This window comes from Macaca fascicularis, chromosome 16 (genome assembly GCF_037993035.2).
Source record: "Macaca fascicularis isolate 582-1 chromosome 16, T2T-MFA8v1.1".
NCBI lineage: Eukaryota > Metazoa > Chordata > Mammalia > Primates > Cercopithecidae > Macaca > Macaca fascicularis.
In genome coordinates, this window is record NC_088390.1 from 13,650,278 (window position 1) to 13,667,139 (window position 16,862).

The following is a 16,862-nucleotide window of genomic DNA, read 5'->3' on the forward strand; positions in this document are numbered from 1 at the left end:
GATATGGGAGGCAGGAAAAGAATAAGTTAAAATTGTATATATTGAATTAGGGAAAACAGCGGACCCTTTTCCACCACAAGACCCTGCTTATTTAACAGCCTGATCCCAATGAGCAGAAAAGGATTTTTATGTGGAGTCCTGGAGTTCAGGAGGTCCTGGAAGAAAGATTATAACCAATTTCACTAAAGCTTTTCCACTGATGTCCGGATTTCCGTCAAAATATTGCACACCATGAGATTCCTCACCCTGACCTCCTAGTGGACAAATGCATCCGATTTTCAGTGTTCTTGGCTCTCCTTAGCCTCCTTCCTGTCCACATTTAAAATGACCATTCCCCTGACCTCCATGGCATTACAGTTGCCCTAGATTTCATCCATCCTCTCTGAATGCATTTTAGAATACCCCAATGCCCACAGCAAGATTTCTTCCAAGACCTCCTCCTCCTTCCAACTCCTAAATACTCAATCCATCCATGCTTTGTCTTCTCATTTCTAAGCAGATCATTGCAAGCCTCCATTTGTAGCGTTACCCCTGTCTCATGGAAGGTTCCACCTAGAACTCGAAGCTCCCCGCCTGACGTCTCTGTCCATCCACAACCATGCCCCTTTATCCATGCTCCCTCAGTTCTACCCATTTCCACACCACCATGCTACAAAGTTGGAAAGAGTCATTTGTGATTCCTTTTTAGTCTCCCAAACAACCAGAAATCAAAATCTGATGATTCTTCCTCTCCAGTCTTTCCTGGTCCAGGACTTCATTGTCACCAGCCCAAAAGACATCAGCTGTGTCCCTGGCAGAGTTCCCACCTCCAGAACCCTCTATCCTCACACTTGGTATGTGACTGAGCTGAATGTTGAGGGTGAGTGTCAACAACACAGGTTGAATGTTTGTGCCCCCACCGCCCCCCACCACAAATTCATGTGTTGAAACTATAATCTCCAGTGTGAAGGTACTAGGAGCTGGGGGCCTTTGCGAGGTGGCTGGATTTAAATGAAGGCATGAGAGCACTTTGGGAGGCCAAGGCGGGCAGATCACGAGGTCAGGAGATCGAGACCATCCTGGCTAACACGGTGAAAACCCGTCTCTATTAAAAATACAAAAAATTAGCTGGGCATGGTGGCGGGTGCCTGTAGTCCCAGCTACTCGGGAGGCTGAGGCAGGAGAATGGCTTGAGTCCAGGAGGCGGAGCTTGCAGTGATCAGAGATGGCGCCACTGCACTCCAGCCTGGGTGACGAGCGAGACTCTGTCTCAAAAAATAAATAAAATAAAATAAAATATAAAATAAAATAAAATAAGGCATGAGGATACAGCCTCCAAAGTGGAGTTAAGGACACAGGGGAGCTTGTCTCCCTCTCTCTGCTGTCTCTGACACATGAGAATACATAAGAAGATGGCAGTCTGCAAACCAGGAAGAGTGCCCTTATTGGACACAGATCTTCCAGCACCTTGGTCTTGGACTTCCCAACCTCCGCAGAAGTAAGAAATGAGTATTTGTTGTTCAAGTCAGTGGCATTCTGTTATAGTAGATAAACTAAGACCATCCTCTAATGCAGTTCTCACCCCAGTACTCTCTATCGTTGTGCTCAATTAATTCAGCCTATACCCATTGCCATATCACTCTTTTTGTTGTGTTTGTTTGTTTGTTTGTTTGTTTTTGAGATGGAGTCTCACTCTGTCACTCAGGCTGGAGTGCAGTGGTGCGATCTCGGCTCACTGCAACCTCGGCTTCCCAGGTTTAAGTGATTGTCTTGCCTCAGCCTCCCGAGTAGCTGGGACTACAGGTGCGTGCCACCACACCCAGCTAATTTTTTGTATTTTTAGTAGAGACGGGTTTTCACCGTGTTAGCCAGGATGGTCTCGATCTCCTGACCTAGCGATCCGTCCACCTCGGTCTCCCAAAGTGCTGGGATTACAGGCATGAGCCATCACGCCTGACCCATATCACTCTTAAAACAGTGAAAGTCATGTCTCATCATCACCCTCCTGAAAAACGTTCTCCATATCTATAGATGGTAATTGTAAAACACTAAAACTGATGTCCAGGGTCCCCCGCAAGGAGGGTCTGCTTTTTCTTTCCCATCTCACCTTGAAATACTGCTTGAAGACAAAATATCCCCTCTAGTCAAATTAATCCTCTTGCCACCATCCTGTAACGCATTCACATTTGCGACCCTCTTCCACTTCACAGTTGTCCCTACCTGGAAATTTTTCTCAGTGTCTCTCTGTTTATCTAATTCCTATCAATTTTTTAAATCATCCCATCTCCTTCAGGAGACTTTCCCCCAAATGTTCTAGCATACCAAGACCACTCTTGCTTGCTCTCTCAGTTGTGAAATTCTCTGATAATTATTACCTATACCCTTTGCCTAGCATTACACATACTACCCATGTTGAGGCTCTTTTCTGATTCCTCCATCAAATTGCAAACTCCTACCCTAAGTGGGGAAAAAGCATCTTTTAGTTTCAAAAAAATGGATAATGGATGAGGTCAGAAAGACATGAAATTCCCAGCCTCTATTTTGATTTCAAAATTTGCCAAATTCATAAGACATTGCAAATGAAACACACTGGTAAGATAAAAGCAGGGGTATGCTTTGAAGAAGAAACTACAGAGCATGAATCTACAGGGCATGAATCTACCCTTGTTGGTTCCTAGTTCCAATCAGGAAGTTTTCGCTCTCTCACTTCTAATTGTGGTGACTGTCATCAGGAAAAGAATAGAAAAAATACTTTCATCTCACAGCTTATTCTAGGGGTCAATCAAAGATTTTAGCTCCTTCTGCCTTTATCTGAGGTTCCCAGATAGCACAAGACCATACCAGAGGTTAGCAAGGAGTCGCCTGATCTCTTAGCCAATAGAAGCTAAGAAGGGAGGGAAATTGTATTGGAAGTAATGAGCTGATAATTGACTAGTGGCTGGAATGTCTACCGAAAGCCCAGCAGGTTTAGAAGCCTCAAAAATAACCATTGTAAGTATTAACCATCATTTCCGTCAATGCTGGGAAGTAGAGGCTCCAGTTAGACTGCGGGAGCTAGAAACATTTCCCAGCTAAGTGCCATGGAAAAGATTTACCCTGCTGTGAACAGCATACTCACACAAGTCTTTCTGGAAAGCAGATAAAGGCCTTGTCACTCAAAGGATGATCTCCACACTATTAGCATCAGCATTACTTGGAAGCTTGTTAGAAATGCAAATGCTCAGGCCTCACCTTAAGGCTACTGCATTGGTATTTCTGGGACTGAGGCCCAGGAACTTGAGTTTTAATGAGCTCTCCAGGTGATTCTGATGCAACTTAGGTTAAGCACTGCCTTAGCAAATGGTGGTGGTGGCTGCATTAACAATTGCGGCACAGCAAGGGACCGCAGACCTTACTAGCTTAAAATAACAAACATTGATTATCTCACACAGTTGCCCAGGGTCAGGAATGCTGCAGCTGCTTAAGTGGGTGGTTCCAGCTCAGCTCGGTGTATCTCCTGGGATCACAGTCATCAGCTGGAGCTGCAGACATGTGGATGCTTTATTAAGGTGGAAGAGTCACTCCAGGCTCACTCACGTGCTGTTGGAAGACTTCAGGTTGCCATGTGGGCCTCTCCATAGGGGCTGCTCATAAAACATGGCAGCTAACTTCTGCTACTTCAAGTCATTCCAGACAGAGAATGCACTCAAGAGAGAAAGCACAATCTTTTAACAAGCCAAGCCTGGAAGATATATCTCATCACTTCTCTCGTATTATTTTTGTTGCAAGTGAATGACTAGGTCTAGCCCACATCCAAGAGGAGGATTACACTTCAATTATTAAACAAAAGAGTACCAAGAGTATATGACTTTGTGGACATATCTTGAAGATCACCACGGCGATGTTAAGGGTGTCCAAAAACCTTTAATAACACCTAACGTCTTAGGAATCCAATTTTAATTAGTGTCTCCCCAGCAGGAGAGATCAAGGGACATCCTAAAAATTAGTTCACTATTCCTAGAGCAAGCAACAACCCTAAAGATTTTTTTAACCAATAAACTGGATGGTGCAATTAATCACAATTTTCATGTCTAGCACTAGACGGCAGAACAGACATTTGGTTGGTAGGATGGCCTACTGCATTAGTACATTCTCGTGCTGCTGATAGACATATCTGAGACTGGGTAATTTACAAAGGAAAGAGACTTAATGGACTCACAGTTCCACATGGCTGGGGAAGCCTCACAATCATTGCAGAAGGCGAAGGAAGAGCAAAGGCATGCCTTACATGGTGGCAGGCAAGAGGGCGTGTGCAGGGGAACTCCCCTTTATAAAATCTTCAGATCTCGTGAGACTTACTGCAAGAACAGCACAGGAACGAGCCACCCCCATGATTCTATTACCTCCCACCGGGTCCCTCCCATGAGACGTGGAAATTATGGGAGCTATAATTCAAGATGAGATTTGGGTGGGGACACAGCCAAACCATAACACCTACCCAGCATGCTATTAATTCATGGAACTAAGGTTTCTTCACCCTAAGTCTGCCTGGCCAGGACTGGAGGAAATCTTGCTAGTTTCCAGTTCTCCAAGCTATAACCAGTTCATTGTATTCATGGGGTTGCTTTCTGGCTGCCTCATGAAAGAAAACCTTCCTTCCCTACTGGCTTCGACGCTGAAGAGCCTTTAGGTCTGGCAAGGAAACCAGTAAAGCTAACTGCTCCCTCCCAGGCCAGAGGAATAATGAGAGTTTGAGGACATTCATGACAACAGTCATGCCCACAAGCTTTCCTTAGTCAAAATTTACATAATCCAGGACAGAATACATACAGAATAATACAATTGTAGGCTTGGAGGAAACCAACAGAAATCACCAAATTTGACATTTTTATTTAGAAGATGAAAAAAACTCAGGCACAGATAAAACACAAGTACCTTGTACAAATTCACCAATTAATTAATGGCAAAGCCAGGGCTAGATCCCTACTAGAAAGTGCTTTATTATCATAGTCAATATGACTACCATTTCCATCAAGTTCAGGCCCCTGCTTTTATGTCTAATGACTATTTTAAAGAAGCCAAGAAATTTTGGTAGCAGTTTCTGGTGTGTGTGTGTGTGTGTGTGTGTGTGTGTGTGTGTGTGTGTGTGTAAAGAGTTCTTAGAGTAGCTCTCAATCTAGAACCTCTAGATTAATGGGCCTCTTCACACTACCAGAGATAGTATTTGATACAACTTTTCCAAAGTGTGATTTTGTAACAGCTGTCAAAAGATTTAAAAAATGCATATACCACTTTACTCAGCCATCTTTTCTGCTGAGAAGTTATCCTAAGAAAATAATGATAGGTGAGCAGTAAAGATTTAGTAACAAGGAGTCCACGGCAGTTTTATTTGTCATAGTGAAATACTGGAATCAAGTTAGACATTGAACAATAAGGATTGCCTAAGTGACTTACAGGACTTCCAGACAACAGAATCCATGCGATATTTTAAAAAATGTTTAAAATGGCTGGGCACAGTGGCTCACACCTGTAATCTCAGCACTTTGGGAGGCCGAGGAGGGCATATCACAAGGTCAGGAGATTGAGACCATCCTGGCTAACACGGTGAAACCCCATCTCTACTAAAAATACAAAAAAACTAGCCAGGTGTGGTGGCTGACACTTGTAGTCCCAGCTACTCAGGAGGCTGAGGCAGGAGAATGGCGTGAACTCGGAAGGTGGAGCTTGCAGTGAGCCGAGATTACGCCACTGCACTCCAGCCTGGGCGACAGAGCAAGACTCTGTCTCAAATAAAAAAAAAGGTTAAAATCTTTTTAAAAGTCAGGGTTTCCAGGCCAGGTACGGTGGCTCATGCCTGTAATACCAGCACTTTGGGAGGCCAAGGTGGGCGGATCACCTGAGGTCTGTAGTTCAAGACCAGCCTGGCCAATATGATGAAACCCTGTCTCTACAAAAATACAAAAAAAAAAAAAAAATTAGCTGGGCATGGTGGCGGGTGCCTGTAGTCCCAGCCACTTGGGAGGTTGAGGTGGAAAAATCACTTGAACCCGGGAGGCAGAGGTTGCAGTGAGCCAAGATTGTGCCACTGCACTCCAGCCTCGGTGACAGAGCGAGACTCCATCTCCAAAAAAAAAAAAAAAAAAGTCAAGGTTTCCACAGTGGCGTCTGAAAATTTATTCAATCTAGTCTGAAGCCTGGGCCCAGTCTCTCCTAGACATGTCCATATTCAGTACGTGCTTGCCACAGGAAAGAGACTTGGTAATACTGAATGAATGAATGTCAATTAGATTTTTAGCATAACACCAGACACACCCTAATAACAAAATCTTACCTGAGTAAGAGGAATTACAGAGACCATGTCAATATAAGCGATTATTTAGAGGTGGGTTGATTATTCGATTTTTTGAATTACTTCATGTATTCAAAATAGATGTTGATTTTTCATTTTTTTTTTTTTTTTTTTTTTTTTTTTGAGACGGAGTCTTGCTCTATAGCCCGGGCTGGAGTGCAGTGGCCAGATCTCAGCTCACTGCAAGCTCCGCCTCCCGGGTTTACGCCATACTCCTGCCTCACCCTCCCGAGTAGCTGGGACTACAGGTGCCCGCCACCTCGCCCGGCTAGTTTTTTGTATTTTTAGTAGAGACGGGGTTTCACCGTGTTAGCCAGGATGGTCTCGATCTCCTGACCTTGTGATCCGCCCGTCTCGGCCTCCCAAAGTGCTGGGATTACAGGCTTGAGCCACCGCGCCCGGCCGATTTTTCATTATTAAAGATACTCAAATTTGTCATTTTTATTAAATATACAAAATATGCAGGCAACATGCAGCTACCCAGGAAAACATTTATTATTAGATAAGCTGAACATTTTCTTGACCATATCACATAATTATATATTTTTAAATTCCCAGATGCCTAGCACTGTGTATCTTTTCAAAAAAGAAAGCCATTCATACAACTGGACACATTTTTTCATTTTAATGAAATTTTTTATCTTTGTGGTTTCAGCATCATAAAGATGTGGAAACTCTACCACTGTTCTGTTGGTACAGTACTGCTGGGAGTGTAAATTCATGCAACCATTTTGGACATCGATTTGGCAATATGTATCAAATGTTCATAGCCTTTGACCTTATGATTCGACTTCTGGAAATGTATTTTAAACTTTTACCCAATATTAGAAATAACATTACAAACAAAGATTTCCATCAAAAGTATCCCTTATAATATTCCCAAATTAAAAAGTGCCTAAAGGGGTAATGATTACTATGAGACACTCTTAAAAGAGGATTTAGGCTGGGCCTAGTGGCTCACTCCTGTAATCCCAGCACTCTGGGAGGCCGAGGTGGGCAGATCACTTGTGCTTAGGAGTTCGAGACCAACCTGGCCAAAATGGTGAAACCCTGTCTCTAATAAAAAATACAAAAGCTAGCAGGGCATGGTGGTGCATACCTGTAATCTGGGCTACTTGGGAGGCTGAGGCAGGAGAATTGCTTGAACTCGGGAGGCAGAGGTTGCAGTGAGCCAAGATCACACCACTGCATTCCAGCCTGGGTGACAGAGCCAGACTCCATCTCCAAAAAAAAAAAAAAAAAAAAAAAAGCATCATAAGAAATTATACTTTGGGAGGCCGACTGAACTCCTCAGATCACCTGAGGTCAACATGGGGAAACCCTGTCTCTACTAAAAATAACAAACATTAGCAGGGCTGTGGTGGTGCTTGCCTGTAATCCCAGTTATTTAAGAGCCTGGGAGGCAGAGGCTGCAGTGAGCTGAGATCATGCCACTGCACTCCAGCCTAGGCAACAGAGTGATTCTGTCTTAAAAAAAAAAAAAAAGAAATTATACATATGCTGTGATCTTAATTAGGTTAAAAACAAAACAAAAGCAAGGCTACCAGTTTTGAATTTGCCATTTCTTGCATTTGCCATGGCATTTGCCATGTTTTTTGTAAGGGGGAGCATATAGAGTCGGTTGTGCTATAATGTCAACACACACATTCTTCAAATCACTATGCTGATAAAAATTCAAAGATAAAAAAAACCACAGGACTTAGAGGAAAATAGGATTAGGGTACAACACTTAAAATTTTCATCAGTGGCATATTAAAAAAAAAAAAGAACCTAAATAACAATGGTAACACAGTTCCATACACACTAATGGTTAAGAAATCCAGAAATTCTAAAATAAAAATGACACTTTTACTTTGAAAAAGCCCTAGTGTTTTCTCATGGAAGTGGGCATTGGAGGGGTTGCAGCTTGTGAATTACTGTGAAGTGGTGAATGGAAGGTTATCTAAAATCAGATTAGCAAAACATCACATTGTACTGTGTTTATACATTTATACATGTAATTAGTATTTGTCAATTAAAAACAAGTTAATAAAAGATAATAATTTTAAATAGAAAAACATAGTAAAGTAAAATCCAGCTTAAAAGCCAGACAACAGACCTGGATGGGTGAGACTGAGAACACACACAGTGGGCCGGGCGCAGTGGCTCACGTCTGTAATCTTAGCACTTTGGAAGACCAAGGCAGGCGGATCACCTGAGGTTGGGAGTTCGAGACTAGCCTGACCAACACGGAGAAACCCCACCTCTACTAAAAATACAAAATTAGCCGGACATGGTGGTGCATGCCTGTAATCCCAGCTGCTCGGGAGGCTGAGGCAGGAGAATCACTTGAACCCAGGAGGCAGAGGTTGTGGTGAACTGAGATCACGCCATTGCACTCCGACCTGGGCAACAAGAGCAAAACTCCGTCTCAAAAAAACAAAAAAGAACACACACAGTGAATTGAGGTCTCTGGTGGGCAGTTGGGGCATGTACCTGTATGTGTGTGCTTGTGTATTCCTGTGAGGCTGGGTGCAGCTTTCGCTTTTCTGTATTCACCTGGCGTTTCTTGTGAATGAAAGTGCACATAAGAAAAACTCACATTATGTTCAAATGGTAAACTCAAAGATATTAATATTAATAAACTAATTCCATTGGAACAAATTTGCGTTTCAATACAAGCATTACAGCAGAACTGACTTAACTTATATGTCTATCATATACATTTATATATGTGCTATATACACATAATAGTAGAAGCTTCTGTGGTGGGTGGATCACCTGAGGTCAGGAGTTCAAGACCAGCCTGGCCAACATGGCAAAACCCCGTCTCTACTAAAAATACAAAAATTAGCTGGATGTGGGGTGGCACGCACCTGTAGTCCCAGCTACTCAGGAGGCTGAGGCATGAGAATCACTTGAACCCGGGAGACAGAAGTTGCACTGGGCTGAGATCAAGCCACTGCACTCCAGCCTGGGTGACGAAGTGAGACTCTATCTCAGAGAAAAAAAAAAAAAAAGGTAGAAACTTCCTAATAAATAAACTTTAACATGAGCTAATAAAATAATATTTCTAAAGTTGTCTACCCACCCAGCACTGTCTCAAAACTAGCCACACAAATACAGAATAAATACATGTGAATCTGCTCGTCAATGAGCAGGCAAAGCAAGCAATGGACTAAATAAATATTTTGCCATCCAAATAAGTTATGTTATATCAATGTTTTGAGCACTTATCTTAAAAGCATTATCTGATGACTAGAATAGCTACAGAACTGTTTTAATAAACTTTGGTCTATCAGATAAGTATTGGGCTAAATGACCCCAAGGTCATTTCCAATGCTAATAACGAGATTTTGTGATAGTGTACTTTTTTCTTAATAATAAAGTACTTTATGTTTAGATAAGAATAAATAAACTCAGTTCCGAGGGGGGTCACCCTTTAACTACTGTCTGGGCATTTCTGTACCAACAGAACATAACACACAGACTCATACTTTTTTATTTCCTAAATGTCACCTGAGAACAGTGTGAAATTTTCTTCCTATTTTAAAATTACCTTGACTTAAGCGAACAGACACACAAAAAAAGACTTTCCTGGCAAACAGTTTGACCAATGAACAAATGAAAGGAAGTGTTCCTCCTTTTTTTTTTTTTCCTGATGGATGTTATAAAAGGGGAAACAACTCGTTTGGCAAAGTATAGTACATCATCACTCAAATCTGAGTTCAATAGTTCAAATTTTTAGCGGCCTTGGGGAGGAAGAAAAAGAACTTTCTGTTTTCAAGGAAAATGATTTTGCCTGAGCTTTTAAAACTGAGCTAGCATATTCAATGGAATCCTGATAATAGGCCTACATAAAAGTCATATGTCCACATCAACGTATTGAAGTTGCTTAAATATCCAGTTATTATTTGGTTTTTCAGAACTTCCTTTTTAAAAGGCCAATAATTTTGCCCAAACCTTTACAACCGTGCTAGTATACTATGATAATAGGAATACATAAGTCAGAAGTCCAAATCAATATACTCATGTAGCTATTTAAATGAACTATGATTTATTTGCTTTTTTATAAATGAAGGAAAACATGCTTGCATGAATAGAGCTAACATATAATCTGTCCACCGATGTGGTGTGCTAAACGACCAAGGAGTTGCACGTGAAATGAAACATTTAATGCCCAACGTATTTCTAAGATGTCAAAATAATCACCTTTTCATTTGCATAACACTACTTTCTCATTCATTATATTCTTTAATGATTTTCATGCTTTCTTTCCTTGAGAAATCAATCAGTCTATCAGAAATCGTATTTGAAATACTCTCATGTCCTTCCGAGTGCCTTATTTTTTAGATAATGCTGTAATACAGAGTAACCTCTGGCAGGCAAAGATTCACATTTGCTCTTTGATCATGTGTAAGTAGCCTGCACAGTTCCTGAGACTCGGTCATTTGTTAATTTTGTAGAGGCAGATCGTTTAAATTCCTGTGAAGATGTTACAGCCATTCATTCTCCAGATATGAGAGAAAAATGCATCTCTGTGAACAAAATGATAGTGGTAACTGAAAAGGCATTAAACTGTGGGTATGAGGAAATTCACTGGAAACCCACGGCCATAGAAAGGCATGAGACGCGGGGGACGTAGGGAAGGTACAAACATTTCAGCGTCTGTGAATTTTAAGACTCACGGAAGTCTTCAGAGTTATTCCTTGAAAAAATCCGGCTCGACCGCTAAGAAAATCTGAAACTGCCTTTAGACCACGTTCTCCTCCATGTTGGCCTCTTTGCCCTTTTATTGGTGAACCTCTGAAGCATTTGATCAGTGCTACTTCCTCTTCCGCTTTTGGTTCTCTGCTTTCTCCTCCGCTGCAGTTGTACGGAGTTTCTGGTCATGCATTGAAATATTCTAAAGTTTTGTTACATATATGCAGAGAGTCACAAGGAGTCTGGCTTTAATCAGGCTAATAGAAAAGTGAAGATCTCAGGCACTTATTTATTTAAACGTAAGCCACCAGCTTTTAAATTCTTCAGTTTTCTGGGTTCCTCATACTCTCTCAATTTCCCTTCTCCCTCATCCCCTCCAGAAAAAATGCCCCTTAACACATCACCATGCTGCTAAAGGCCTACCCTTAGATTTTTTATCAAACTTTTGTCAAACTGGAAAAGAAACTCATGGTGAAGTACATTAATTATTTGCAATATCCCAACATTAAATCTAAAGAGATGGCATGAACATAGTTGTTGAACTTGACATACAGTCACTCCACTTATTTTAAACAATATTCAGCTTGAAATTTTCTCTGATTCTTTTCTCTACGAACCTCTATGAGTTGGAGAGAAATATTCGCTGTCAACTAAATGAGAAATTGAACACTACAAAGGCATTTGGCTTGGTTTGGTTTGGTTTTGCCATGAGCAATACATTTGTGAGTCAGACAATACGGCAATAATACATTGGTTTGGTTTTCTCACTCCTGAGTATTTTTGTTTTGCTTTGTTTTTGAGGGTTTCTCACCATTACCATGATTTCCAGAGAAGAAAAAGGAAAGTATTGAATGCAAGGCAAAGAGTATCTGGATTTTATGTGCTACCTGGTATTCACAGTGAACACATAAAAACACGTCACTGATGGAAGAACAGCCAATGGTAAAACTTTTTAAAAAGCCTTCAATGTGAGTGAGGAAAAAACATAAGGTATTTAAATTTCTTCATTCTCTGATGAAATTTTCAAGCAAGTATTTAAAAAATGGAGATCCTTAAAGCAAGTTTGTCTCTACTTACATACTTGCAATGGAGTTTAGAATAGACTGGTACAAGTGCTGGCTTGAAGAAGAACCACTATGCTTTTACCAAAACGTTCACGAAAATTAAACAGGCATTTCAGATGCTACATGGTTACATGTGTTTAATAATTAATGCTGGAAACCATAAGCATTCATCCAAAGAGCACAGTCTGCAATTTCTAAAAAAAAAAAAAAAAAAAAAAAAGAAGAAAGAGAGAGGAAGGAAGGAAGGAGGGAGGGAGGGAAGGAAGGAAGGAAGGAAGAAAAGAAGGAAGGAAGGAAGGAAGGAAGGAAGGAAAGGAGAGAGGGAGGGAGGGAGGGATGGAAGGAAGGAAGGAAAGGAGAGAGGGAGGGAGGGAGGGATGGAAGGAAGGAAGGAAAGGGGAGAGGGAGGGAGGGAGGGATGGAAGGAAGGAAGGAAGAAAAGAAGGAAGGGAGGAAGGAAGGGAGGGAGGGAGGGAGGGAGGGAAGGAAGGAAGGAAGGAAAGGAGGGAGGGAGGGAGGGAAGGAAGGAAGGAAGGAAAGGAGGGAGGGAGGGAGGGAAGGAAAGAAGGAAGGAAGGAAAGGAGGGAGGGAGGGAGGGAAGGAAAGAAGGAAGGAAGGAAGGAAAGGAGGGAGGGAGGGAAGGAAAGAAGGAAGGAAGGAAGGAAGGAAAGGAGGGAGGAAGGGAAGGAAAGAAGGAAGGAAGGAAGGAAAGGAGGGAGGGAAGGAAAGAAGGAAGGAAGGAAGGAGAGGAGGGAGGGAGGGAAGGAAAGAAGGAAGGAAGAAAGGAGGGAGGGAGGGAGGGAAGGAAAGAAGGAAGGAAGGAAGGAAAGGAAGGAAGGAAGGAAGGAAAGGAGGGAGGGAAGGGAGGGAAGGAAGGAAGGAAGGAAGGAAGGAAGGAAGGAAGGAAGGAAAGGAGGGAGGGAAGGGAGGGAAGGAAGGAAGGAAGGAAGGAAGGGAGGAAGGAAGGAAGGAAAGAAGGAAGGATGGATTTGGCTAAAACTCTCTGATAAAAAAACTATTCATCAAGCCACTATATATAAGTAACCACATAAGCACAGAAACCAGGGCATATAAGTGCAGTAACCAGGAAAAAATACAGTAAAAACATTCTAAACCCTCTTTTCATCTCAGGAAGTTTTATTCACATGGATAACTAGTCAAAATCATCACAAAGCAAGTATGAGGATCCCATTGGGTGACTCAAGTCCAGGAAAGACAGGAAAGGTGGCAAAGATTACACAGATACACATTACATCCTGTGTCTTCTGACACAGGATTTACTCATTTACTCATTTCCATTTACTCATCACCCCATGCCATGTGGCTTCTGTCACACCACAAAAGCCCACCTGGCCTCAAGGTCACCAATGACCTCTTAACTCACAAGGCAAACACTCAAACCTGTATTCATCCTTTCTGTAGAAGCTGATACCACGGACCTTGAAACCACCATCCCTTCTCCATTACCAGCATTTATTGTGGAAATATAAAATAGAGCAAAATTTGAAAGAATTATACCATAAGCAACCATTTAGCCACCAATTACAATCTAAATACTCATTTTTCTGTGCTTTTTTTTTTTTTTTTTTTTTGACATAGAGTCTTGCTCTGTTGCCCAGGCTGGAGTGCAGTGGTGCAATCTCAGCTCACTGCAACCTCCGCCTCCTGGGTTCAAGCAATTCCCCTGCCTCAACCTCCCAAGTAGCTGAGACTACAGGAGCGGACTACCACGCTGGGCTAATTTTTTGTGTTTTAGTGGAGACAGGGTTTCACCATGTTGACCAGGATGATCTTAATCTCCTGACCTCATGATCCACCTGCCTCGGCCTCCCAAAGTGCTGGGATTACAGGTGTGAGCCACCGCACCCCGCCTCTGTGTTCCTTGTCACAGTTACACTTACTAATAAGTATTCAACTCCTCTCCCTTTCCTCCTCCTTTCCGCATTGCTAGTATTCCACACAACGTTACAAGACCTACTTCTGAAACATCTACCAAATCTTTCCCTCACTTCCCATGCACACTGCACTGCTCTGCTCTAGTTCAAGCCTCTATCATCTGTCCTCTAGATTCCTCAACAGCCACCTATCCCAGTGTGCATCCATATGCCACCGAGAATTAGATTTCCAAAGCAGAACGAGAGGAGGTCTGTGAAATCAGTCCTCCACTGAAAGCCTTCAGTGCTTCCCCTGCCTCTGTCTCCAGTGCCTTGAGTAGCTGGTAGAATAGCCATTGGCTTCATGAGTCTACTGAGCTCTTGAAATGTAGTTAACCCAAATTGAAATCTGTTGCAAGTATAGAATGCATACTAGATTTTGAAGACAATATAAACAACTGCAAGATTTCTTACTATTAATGTTTTATTTTGATTTCATATTGAAATTATAGTATTTTAGATATATTGGCTTAAGTTAAAATATTATTAGTTAATTTCACCTCTTTAGTCTTACCTTTATAAGGTAGCTACTAGAAAGCTGAAATTACATGTAAGTTTCTCATTACATTTCCATCGGACTGTGCTGTCCTTGAATAAAGTCCAAACTCCTTAAACATGCCACTTGATAATTGAGGCCGGGCGCCGTGGCTCACACCTCTAATCCCAGCACTTTGGGTGGCCGAGGTGGGCGGATCAGGAGGTCAGGAGATTGAGATCATCCTGGCCAACATGGTGAAACCCGTCTCTACTAAAAATACAAAAATTAGCCGGGTGTGGTGGCGCACACCTGTAGTCCCAGCTACTGGGGAGGGTGAGGCAGGAGAATTGCTTGAACCCAAGAGGTGGATGCTGCAGTGAGCCAATATCGTGCCACCGCACTCCAATCTGGTGACTGAGCGAGACCTCATCTCAAAAATAAAAAAAATAATAATTTTCAAAAATCTTTCCCAAACTTTGTTCCCAACTTGATGTCTCACTCCTCACCTGCACAGACAGATGGGTGAATGAAATGCTGTTTCAGTGCAGAAGTCAGGTGACAATCAAAGTGACCTCACTGTACCCCTACTGCTCCTAAATGATTCATATGGTGCCCAGGCATCTAAAGAAAAAAGGCAAAAGAGAGAGCAGGGGATGATTTATAAACTAAACACACTCAAGTACAAAGTCAAGGAAGCATCAAAACAGATTATTAAGCTTGAAAAAAAAAAAAAAGAGCTACCACTGCTTTGATTGGTGTTTATGTCTGTTTCAAAACAGAATATTTGTAGTTGAGCATATAATCACATTCTAGAAAATGTCATCCTCCCAAACAACTTTGTATGTTTCAAAAATACAGATCACTGGCATGCAGTTCCAGAGTGCACGGCCTAATCCCATTCCCACACAGCCACAGGGAGCTCTGTTATTTCTGAACTGGATCTTGAATTGGTGTTTTATCACCTACCTTCGGCCTCCCTAACATTGCCATGAATATTAGCTGCGGGTGCTCACCTGAGAGTAAACCATAAGTAAAGGAAGCACATATGAGATATTTGAAGCCTCTGGCTTAGCCCAGAAGTCTGCAAACGACAGCCAGTGGTTTTATAGTTTGGGTCAATAAAGTTTTATTGGAATACAGCCACACATATTCATTTACATATCATCTGTGGCTGCTTCCATGCTACACAAGCAGAATTGAGTGGTTGTGGTAAACACTGCACCACCCACAAAACCTAAAGTATTTAGTATCTGGCCCTTTCCAGAAAAAAGAAAAAAAAAAATTGCTGACACCTGGCGTAAGGGGGCATTAAACTTTTTTTTTCATTAAACTCATAGTGATTCTGTTTGTGGTACAGTTCCAAGCCTTGGGCATATCGGGTTAAAAGGATTGAAGTTTAGAATCCATAGCATAGAATGTTCACACTTAGTTTCTCATTTTAGTCATTTTAGCACATCCATTTTAGTCTTTTCAAACATGACTTTCTTGTACACTAGTCGGTATTTTCCAAACTTTTTTTTCTATTGGGATCCACTATAACAAATACATTTTACACCCAACTCTTTCAGCACACTCGTATCTATATTAGTAAACATAAAAAACAGAACCGAGTTTGTCAAGGCAGCACTTATCCTTCTTACCACATGGGATTCACTCTCTTATGTTACCTTAGTATAGTCCATTTTATAGGTAATTCCATTTTTAAAGAAGGATTGATTTCATCAGACATTCATGTCTCGTGATTCACAGTTTGAAAAACTCCCTGGTCCACTCCAGCTGTGGACTGTCTAACTCTGACCTTCACCGCACGTCACAGGCTGTAAACTAGCAGCCATTCACTTCAGTTGAGATTGATTCGCTTCATCCACACAGACGTTTGTTTGGTTTTCGTGTGGGTTTTGGTTTTTAATATGTAAATCCTTTTACAATATGTTTTTTAAAAGTCGATACTCCAAGTTTCTTTGAAAAGTCAGAGGACAAGTCTCTAGGAGCCCTCCTTCCTACTTGGTAAGAATCCGTGGGAGCTGAGTAGTTTCTCCAAGGCCTGCTCCCCAATTTGCCACCCTTCGCCAACAGAGCAAATGCACCTGAAAATCCCAAGAATTTTCTTCACAAGCGTTAGCTCCCTATGACCTCTCCCCATATAAATATAAAACAGATCCAATCTGTTTTCTTTCCATCATTAAACCCTAGCAGGGCATTCTAGTAGACCCTCTGGCTTTGGGGAAAGCCCTTATGAACAAATAATGTTGTAATCCAAAAGCCTTCTACACCAAGGCCTCATTAGAAAGAAAAAAGTGGCTTTTCTTTCTTAAAACAAGAAAAAATGAAAAAGCAAACACACAACATTTGACAAAAGAAACTACAAGAATAATTAGAGCTCACCAGAAAATTAA

The 16,862-nt window shown here is 41.8% G+C and overlaps 1 protein-coding gene across 3 annotated transcripts in view; it reads right to left on the reverse strand.

Moving 5' to 3' along the window:
* The window catches only part of LOC102131170 (heparan sulfate glucosamine 3-O-sulfotransferase 3A1), a 101,803-nt gene that overhangs the window by 72,601 nt on the left and 12,340 nt on the right, over nt 1-16,862 (reverse strand). The window contains exon 1 of one of the 3 annotated variants that reach the window (XM_074021145.1): nt 14,973-15,088. The exons of the other annotated variants lie outside the window; for them this stretch is intronic. The gene's annotated coding sequence lies outside the window, so the exon portion shown is untranslated. Of the gene's footprint in view, nt 1-14,972; nt 15,089-16,862 lie in introns of those variants that run through there. 3 annotated transcript variants of the gene reach the window in all.